The sequence below is a fragment of the Mytilus edulis genome, chromosome 3 (genome assembly GCF_963676685.1).
Source record: "Mytilus edulis chromosome 3, xbMytEdul2.2, whole genome shotgun sequence".
Classification (NCBI taxonomy): domain Eukaryota; kingdom Metazoa; phylum Mollusca; class Bivalvia; order Mytilida; family Mytilidae; genus Mytilus; species Mytilus edulis.
Window position 1 is genome coordinate 85325734 of NC_092346.1, and position 9936 is coordinate 85335669.

Genomic DNA, 9936 nt, shown 5'->3' on the forward strand with positions numbered 1-9936 from the left:
TCTCACCTTGACACAGTCAAAACAAGGGACAAAGGCATTGCTATTTTTCGATGGCTGTGTTGTCAAAAACAATGTATTAGTATTTATTGATCAGTTTACAGGAAATTACTAGTGGTAGGCCAATACAAATTGGTATGCATTTGCATTACCATTGGTAAATCTCTTTTCCATGGAGATTGTTTGGCCATGCCCCTTCAGTCATAGTCTATTGACTTTGAAACTTTTGCTTAGTTAACATGTTTTTATTTGTGAATAGGTCAGTTTAACTTTATGTAGACTACTAGTGATAGGTCAATGATTTTGTGTTGCATGTGTTAGCCTTTACACATCTCATTTCCATAGAGATTGTTTGTGCCCTGTACCTGTCATGGTCCATTGACTTTGAGTATTTTGCATGAATTACATGTTTAAGTATTGCTATTTCAATTTTAATATTTGCATTTTACTATCAAAATTACAAAAAGGTCCGACATATCTCTGTGTTAACAATTTATATTTAACATTTTAATTGAAACCAGTTATTTTAGATGAGGTTTTAGTTCTTAACTTTGTTATCTCTTTAATTACAAACTGTTGTTTCTTTAAAAGAACAATGCTATCAAGTAATTTTAAACCAATATTGTGTAAAGGCAGTTGAAGTCATCATTTACAACACTGTTACTATTTTTACTACCCATGAGGAGCACAACAGGTGCTTCTAGTTGAGCAGCAACTGCTAACCATTTTAGTAGCCTTTTATTCACTGTTGCTTATCTTTTCAATGTATAAGCCAAGGAGTTTTTTTTTTGCTACGTACATTTCTTTTGCTTCTTACATTTCCCCTTTATTATATTAATAGTGTATTTCCTTTCATATGGATGAATAGAAGTAGATAGGTAATTTCCTATCATATATTTATGAATGGTACTAGATATAATGTTTTATTTCATATACATGAATAGTAATATGTAATTATTTTTCCTATTTTAATTATATACATGAATAGTAGGAGGTAAAATAACATGAACAACATATTCAGGTGAAAATTAAAAACGAAAAGTCCCTAATCAAATGGCATAACCTAATGCTCAAACACATTGAACGAATGTGGCAATATATACAGTCCAATAGCAAAATATAATTTCTAAAACAGTAGCATGACTTAATCTATCCAATTCCACCACAAAATGTATAACTTAAATAATAGCAAAACTCATTTAAAACAATGCCACTACAATATATAATTTTAAAAAAAAATCTATTATGCCACATACAAAAACATATCATTTGACAAGGATGATATTTTGGAGCATAAGTCCTTCATGACTTCAATGAATATTACATTGAACAACAAATCGAAGACCTTACCTTGTTTGGATTGGATACCTAAGCTTCACAAAATTACGTACAAACATAAGTTTATTGCAGGTTCATATGCATGTTCGACTAAAGAAATGTCCATTATATTGACCAAAATACCAAAAACAAGAAGACCAAAGAAGCCATGTCATTTAATTTCACATTCAGATATATTGATGATGTTCTTTCCATTAAAAACAATAATTTTTCTGATTCGGTTCCATTAATGCCTAGAAATTTAAGAAATAGCAGACACGGCTTCCTCCGCCATATTTTTAGACTTGCACCTTGAATTTGACATACACGGTCATATATCATCTCATAACCAGAATCTATGACAAACGAGACAATTTTGATTTTAAAATTATCAATTTCCCCTACCTTAGTAGCAATATACCAACTTATTCGGTATCCAAGAGCATGTAGCAAATACTCAGACTTTATAAAACGTCGCCAGTGTCTGAGTAGAAAGTTGATAAACCAGGGTTTTATCAAAGAACGTCTCGTCCTTTGTCTTAAAAAAAGTTCATTGGAAGGTACCAAGACCTTGTTGATAAATATTTCGTATCAACTTCTCAAATAATACACGATGGTCTTGAAGTGTAGATTCTGGATACTGACGTTGTTTATCATCTTCACGTGTCAGTTTATATTTTTTTTCTTATATTGTTTTGTCTGTTTTTTGATGGTATCCATTTGACGTGGTTCTGTAGTTATAATTCTCGTCATTGTTTTAATGTTTCTATGGTAATTTTTGCATCCATGTCTTTTGTTTTTTGCTTATATGCTTTGTTTGTATGTCGTTTTGTGTTTGTTTTGTTTTTAGGCAGTTAAGCTGCCTTATGCGAGCACCCTGGATTTGTGTTCTACCCCATAAATGCTGAAATACGTACCATTGTTATCACCTAGCTGGCTACTACGTTATTTATAACTTATTGGACAGTTTTTTCATACTTTTCATTCTGGATTACAAAAAATATGACCAGAAAAACCTTAAATGATCGTCGATTTTCCCAAAAGTTTTGAAGTTGCACATAGGAAGTAGAGCACATTAGGAATCCTTATGTAGATTATTATCCCCTGAGATGTCAAAGAACAAATGTATGAAATATTTAATCGCCGTAAATGTCTAAAGACAAGTAGTTAAGATTTCCCAAATTGCAAGTCGTAGGAATATTGTTTGTCGTCAATACGTAGTCAACTACGTCAGTAGTCTATTAATTTAAGTTCAACTGATCACGCTGTTGGCGGCAATTTTGAATTAGAAGACGAAATTTTCGTATCTTTTCAATTTTGAAGCAGGAGTTAAAATTAGCGGTTGTCCGAGGTCTGCGACATTCCACTTTTGCAGTCGTACTTTCTACTTGGTTATAAAAAGGGAGACAAGCATAAACCGGTCAATTATAGACCTATCTCATTAACTTGTATTTGCTGCAAGTTAATGGAACACATAGTAACATCACATATTATGAAACATCTCGAATCAAATAACATCTTGTACGACCTTCAACATGGCTTTCGGCGCTCTAGATCTTGCGAGACACATCTTCTCTCCTTCATCCAAGAACTTCAATCCACAAACAACTCAAATACTGAAACAGACCTTGTAATAATGGACTTTGCGAAGGCCTTTGATAAAGTACCGCATCGTCACTTACTATACAATTTACAATATTTTGGTATTAATGGAAACACTTTAAACTGGATCTCTGCATTTCTCTCCGATCGAACTCAGACAGTTGTTCTGGATGGAAGATCATCAAGCACAGTCCCAGTCACCTCTGGGGTTCCACAAGGTACTGTCTTAGGTCCAGTCTTATTCTAAGCGTATATCAACGACCTTCCAGACTACCTTACACATAGCAAACTAAGATTATTTGCTGATGACAGTATCATATACATGCCAGTTAAATCCCAGAGTGACTGCCTAAAATTGCAAGCTGACCTTGACGCAGCTGCAAAATGGGAAGAGGACTAGCTGATGGCCTTCCACCCAGACAAGTGTAATGTTCTCTCTGTCACAACTAAACGCCAACCTCTACAACATAATTACACTCTTCACAATCATACTTTAGAAACTGTTACATCTGCTAAATACTTAGGCATCACATTACAATCAAACCTTAAATGGGACAAACACATAGATGACAATATCTCGAAAGCCAAAAAAACTCTAGGCTTCCTTCGAAGAAACCTTAAAACATCAAATCAAAACATCAAGAGCCAGGCATACCAAGCACTTGTCCGTCCCAAACTCGAATACTCTTGCTCAGTTTGGAGCCCCCACACTTCAGAATCTATCTCGAAGATAGAGGTGGTCCAAAGGAGAGCTGCTCGGTATGCCTGCAACAGGTATCATAATACTAGCAGTGTATCAAACATGCTGAACACACTAAACTGGCATATTTTAACACAACGCAGACTACGTGCACGCCTGGTCATGATGTACAAGATCACACATCATTTTGTTGCTATACCATCTAGCACAATTCTCATCCCATCAGACTCAAGAACCAGAAAACATTATTTTCACACCTTCAGACACATTTATACATCAAAAGACTCGTACAGATTTTCATTTTCCCCATATACAATAACTCAATGGAATCTTTTACCAACCGCAGTGGTAAATACACAGGCAGTCGACTCTTTCAGAGATCAGCTTACATATGCTGTTCTCTCCACTATCATTTAATCAAAGAGCTGATAGCTCTGAAGTGGAAGAAGGTGAATAAAAGGTAACTTGAATTACCATAAAAGCAGCCCCACTAACCCAGGCTGCTTTGTTCCATTATCGTTATAATGTATTTTTTTTTCTTCAAACAAGAAAAGGTCATAAGTACATGGATTTCCCATCCGTACAATCATTTTCTATGTTCAGTTGACTATGAAAATTAGGTAAAATCTTTAATTTGGCAGTAAAATTAAGAAGATCATATCATAAGGAACACATGTGTACTAAGTTTCAAGTTGATTGGATTTCAACTTCATCAAAAACTACCTCGACCCTAAACTTTATAACCAGAAGCAGGACGGACGAACAGACTAGAAAACATATTGCCCACAAATGGAGCTTAAAAAAGTAAGGCTCGTTACATACCCGCCAACTTTTGAAAGTTCCCAATTCCCATATGGGTTTTTCCTGCACAAATTTTTTTTTAAAGGTTACAATTTTTAGCGATGTATTTTGCACGATCTTGATTGTCTAGAAAAAGTGTCATATTTGTATGATTAACTTACATGCCTTTTTCTTAAGTCTGTTTGCATGATTCTAGTTTTAATTCGGTAGAAAAAATATACATGAAGCTAGCAGACCAGGGTTTATTTTCCAGAGTAAGAATATTAGATGCTTGTTGAAATTTCCAATTTTAAATTATGCACAAAGATGGACCTTTAACCAGTTGGGAACAACACTCCAAATGAGATTAACCTAACTGGAAGATCAGTATAACCCACTGTAAAAAATGAGCACCAAAAAAGTCATTTATATTCATATTATTTGATGAAACTTTACCCCAAGAACTATGCATCTATAAAGTACTGAATAGTCAAAACATGTCAAAAGAATTTTCTGTTGTTTCTAAACTTATATCTTTTTTAATAATTTGACCCCTCATTTAGAAAAGTTGTTCCAAATATGAATTTTCCCACTTTTAAGTTTAATAAAAATCTTCAAAATGTACTTTATTTTTTTTCAAAAGTAAAATGACCCCTTATTTTAGGGACAGTCCCTCATTTAAGGGACACCACTCATAATTGGGGTGGGGGTGGGGGTGGGGGGTCCCAACCTAAATACAAAAATCAAATATGTTACAACCAGTATTATGTCAATAAATTGTCAATAAATTAGTGAAAAAATACTATTTACTATCTTTATCATGTTTTTGGTAGTACAGTAGACTCCGGCCAATGGGATACCCAGATTGTCAGCTAAAAATATCTGATTACCCGATATATTCAATAAGACGATGAATGTATATTCATTAAATATTCTACAATAATGAGTAGATCTATTGCTTAATATGTGAAAGGGCTGGAGGATTGATGGAGTGATTTTTATCAATAACATCACCACGATGTTTGTGAAATAAAATTATCAGCTGATTATGTAGCTAATGAATAAATTTGTTTCCACTTGCAGTTTTTAAATCCTATATTTATTAAAATCAATTAAATGTCCTGAAATATTTATGTAAATTATTATCTTCCATCCATAGTTTGTCTTTACTTGTTTAGTAAACAAATTATTTACATTTTCACACAGGTAAACTAATTTGGCTATAAATAGATTAAAGCATGTCTGTGTAGAATCTCTTATAAAAAATCGTAATTGTTATAATTTTATTTCTTTAAATAATCAAATTTAAATTTATGAAAATATTCATGATTGATAAAATAGTATTGCTTGAAGTTTACGCTTTCAGAGACTATTTATGTTTAGGTCATGGTTCTTCACATAGTAGTCTCGATAACCCAGACGCATATATATATAGCGTCTGGGGTGATTAACCGGACTGGTCAGAAATTTATAGGGGGCGTAACAAATAATTAAATATAGAAGATATCTATAAATAGCACTTCCGTTATCCCCATTATATTTTAAAAAAAAATAATAACAACAGTAAAGATCAGTAAACAGTGTAACGTTACATGTATATCTATTAAAACTGACATTCTTGTAGCTGATCCTGTTGCCCAACTTGCAGATGGGCAATCTTAAAAGAACGATAAAAAATACTGTAATTAGCGGCGATCTTTTTTTCTGAATTTTTGTCACATGTAAAAAAAAATTAAAGACATGATTTTTTTTCGTGGGAAAAATTTGGTTGATTATATCATATAAGGAAACACTGTAGCATGACTGTATAGTGCCCTCCTTATAACAAGTTCTGGATCCGCCACTGGTCGTGTATAGAGGATACCACGCTCTCTGTGCGCTAAGAGAGGGATCTGTAGGTGGACCGTTGTACATAATCCAATATACCTTAATTTTCTGGCGAGTTATAATTTCTCGAACATGTATCCCCAACGGGCTATAATTTAGGACCTCATCTTTATAATTATTGTTATTTTTTTTTCGTCCTGAACATTACCATTATTTACCACAAGACGATAACCAAGCAACCCAACTTGAAGATCTATTTTTATATTTTAACACACCACGTTTAATATTCTCTTATCTTCATACTATAAACTACCATTTTTCTCTATTTTTATATTATAGCACACCACTATATATATTCTCTATTCTTTATATTGTATCACATCGTCCTGAACATGCATGAAATATTTGCCACTTGACGTTAAGCAACCAACAGTCGGTATATTGTAGCCACGTTAGTCTGTATTCCTTAATTTTAATTTTTATCCATTTTTCTTAGTTTTGTCTCATTCTTATTTCTGTAAATTCTTGTTATAATTTATGCTTTCCATTTTATAATAATCTTTCAAATATCTGACGCACTGACCTTACTCGAAAAGCACACATCAAGTTACGTTTATGGAAAGAAAAACAACTCTAAGATTACAATGTAAAATTTAAAAACCCTGTTTAACAACTTATCACTGGCAGATCAGTGAGATCACACAATGAGTCAACTCAATTTGTATTTACAAAATTAACTGATCTTAAAATTGCTAACGACAGAATAGTCTGAATGTTTCACCAATAATCTATATCGCCTAATCCTTTTGGGAAGAAAACATTTGGGGACCAACCTTCACACAATACCACTTTGCCAGTCTCCGTGTCTATGAAGAAATACAGAAGTTAACCAGTCATTCATGAAACCCAATACTCTTTGAATGCATGTTTGAATCAATCACATTGAAAAGGTGGAATGGGATTTATCCCATACTGCATGATAACTTATACAAAAAATAACTGAAAAGTGTATTCTCCTACTACAAACTATTATAATATCCATCATGACTTTTGTATAAAAGGGCAGCTTCACAAAAACAACAACTTCGAATTCTCCTGTACATGTGAACCTTTATATAAAATAAGGAGATTGCTAATGAGGCAACAACCCAGCAGAGTTCAAATGACATAGATATTCGCAAATAGAATCACTGCTCGGCCTCCAATATTAAGAAAACTCCATACCATATAGTTAACTGAGAAGGGCCAGACATGTCAATGAGATACAACGCAAACATGAAAACTGTTAAATTGTTTATATGATTTTTAATTTGTTAATACAAATCTTTAAAATTCTCCGACATATCTGACAACAATGTGTTTCTTGATGTTTGTTTCATTTACTTAATATATGTCTGTGTACCTTTTTTCGCTTTGTGGTTGCTGTCAAAATAGTGTTAACCCAACATTTTTGATACTGTGATTTATTTATAATGATTGCTGCTGCAGTAATTAAAAAAAAATCTTTGAATCTTTTTTCTTATAAAATTGAAGCTGTTTATGATACAATGAAAATTCGAATATTTATATAGTTTTTTTTAATTCTTCACATTTTACACATAACAACTGTGTCCCGAAATCATCATTGGTTTGTCTACAAAATAAAGTAAATGTTAAAATCATATTAATTTTTGGTCACCAGCATAGCATATATGAAAAACAAAATGTTTGGAAAAAAACATAAATCATATAGAAATATACATTTAGAAATGTCTTGGTGCAAGCTGAATTCCGCTACGGGATGCGAGATTATCTCGCTGTGGTGATGACACGACCCATTGGTGGCATTGGGTTGTTTCCTGCTCTCTTGTCGGGTTAATGTCTCTTTGACACATTCCCTGTCTGTATTCTCTATCAAAATTATGCATGAATTTTTATCATTGTTAAAGGCCATACATGCAGTTGCCTATACTTGCTCTCATCCACCTCCTTTGAACTTGGGGTGGATAGTTGTCTCATTGGTATTCATACCGCATGTTCTTGCTTGTATAATGTTGACCTTTTGGTACTTTTATTCTCAATTTTTGTTTAAGTCAACAAGATGTCCTCTTAATCATGTTGATGTCTACTTTTGGTAATGTATGTCATTGGGTTCACCGGTTGCTGCCTCATTGACACCTCCTTTCATTGATGCTGCATCTATTGTTTTACTGTCTTGTTTTACATCAAAAACAAATTTACAGTGTATTCCTCATGCCATGGTTTTGTTTCAAGGTTTAGATAGCCAATTGGTATATATTCACTGACAACATTTGTATTCTTTTAAGGACTTTTTTTAGTGTGAAAAAAATGCCTCTTAAAAGTGCAAAAAAATATTTTTCGTTTTTAAGTTGACCAGTCCAGACTTTGTTTACTAACAGTATATTTAAATTACTTTTCATAACAACGTGTCGCACTTCTTAAATGTTTGTATAAGCTAAATGCATTTGTTTAAAAAAAAATCGAGCATAAATCATTTTGACCGTTTGGTGTATGTACAAAATCAGTGGCATCTTCTAGATATACTTTGTTTGTTTTTCGTCTGCTTATGTTTTTGAATTGCGTTCCCTCCTTCAAATGTGTACAACATTGCGCATCTCTCCTTCCCCCCCTTTTTTTTACACACTTTTGCAAACTCCTTTATACACTACATATAAATACAACAAACTTATCTTGGATGAAGTTCATATTTCGGCGTCATATTACTTTTCCATCAAGTATTTTTAAAGTTAACAACCCCAAAATGTATTTATAGCGTACACACGACTGTTCGAGTGGTCCCAGTCAATACAAAAATTGCCATTTATTGTATGATTATTAACTTGCTTACGTAGCACGGACATGCATGAAAGAATATATAACTACTCGTTGTTTCAGTTTGCATTAAAATTTAAGTAACAGTTTGTGTTGTTATATCATCTTACCAAGGTTTGATGTGCTGTTATTTTCCTTCGCGGTCATGGAAGCCATGCTGTCTGGTGTTTTCCACGACTTGTATGTCGTCGCAAACAAAATATAAATAGCTTTAAACAACAATCGGTACACTCGGGCTTTTCAATAGTATTATCGTAATATAATTTCTTCCGAAGTCAATAACCAACTTCTTGGTTATTCGTCTTGGACATTATCTTTAAAAACTAGCTAAAAAAGCCGATACTATTCCGAATGTCATAAATTACCATTTTTATATCACTTGTCATCCAGACGCTCTACTTTGAAAAATAAAGCGGCTGGATGATCGAGACTATTCACATAGTTGTAAACAAACCAATATGGCCGACACACGTGATTACCTTTGCACATGTGAAAAAAATATTTCTGACAAAAGTCAGATTTCTCTTGTCAAAAGGAATTTATATTTATATTGCAATACATTCTTCAGAAGGAGGTACATTGAGTTTCAATTATATTTCTTTTTCTATGAGCTTAGATTTTAATCACATTCTCCAAACAGCAACGTATTGCTCTTGTCAACTGAGTCTTGAATAATTTTATAAATAGATTCAAACCATTTGGAGTAGAAGGGCATCTAATTCACATGACAAAGGAAAACAATGAATTAAGACAACAATTTAATAAGAAATATCCTTTTTATTTACAAAAAAACAAAATCTTCTTGTCTGCAGGATTGCAAATTCGTAACTTCAAGGGCGAACTTGTAAACAGGGCGAGTTGTCCCGATACCAAATTCACGC

At 33.2% G+C, this 9936-nt stretch overlaps 1 long non-coding RNA gene across 1 annotated transcript; it reads right to left on the reverse strand.

The window, feature by feature from the left end:
• Positions 1-7783: 7783 nt before the first annotated feature.
• Positions 7784-9494, reverse strand: LOC139517659 (uncharacterized). The gene is made up of 2 exons (XR_011663181.1): positions 9166-9494; positions 7784-7856 (listed from the first exon to the last, which is right to left on the reverse strand). It is a non-coding gene; the product is annotated as an uncharacterized lncRNA (long non-coding RNA).
• Between the last annotated feature and the right edge of the window lie 442 nt (positions 9495-9936).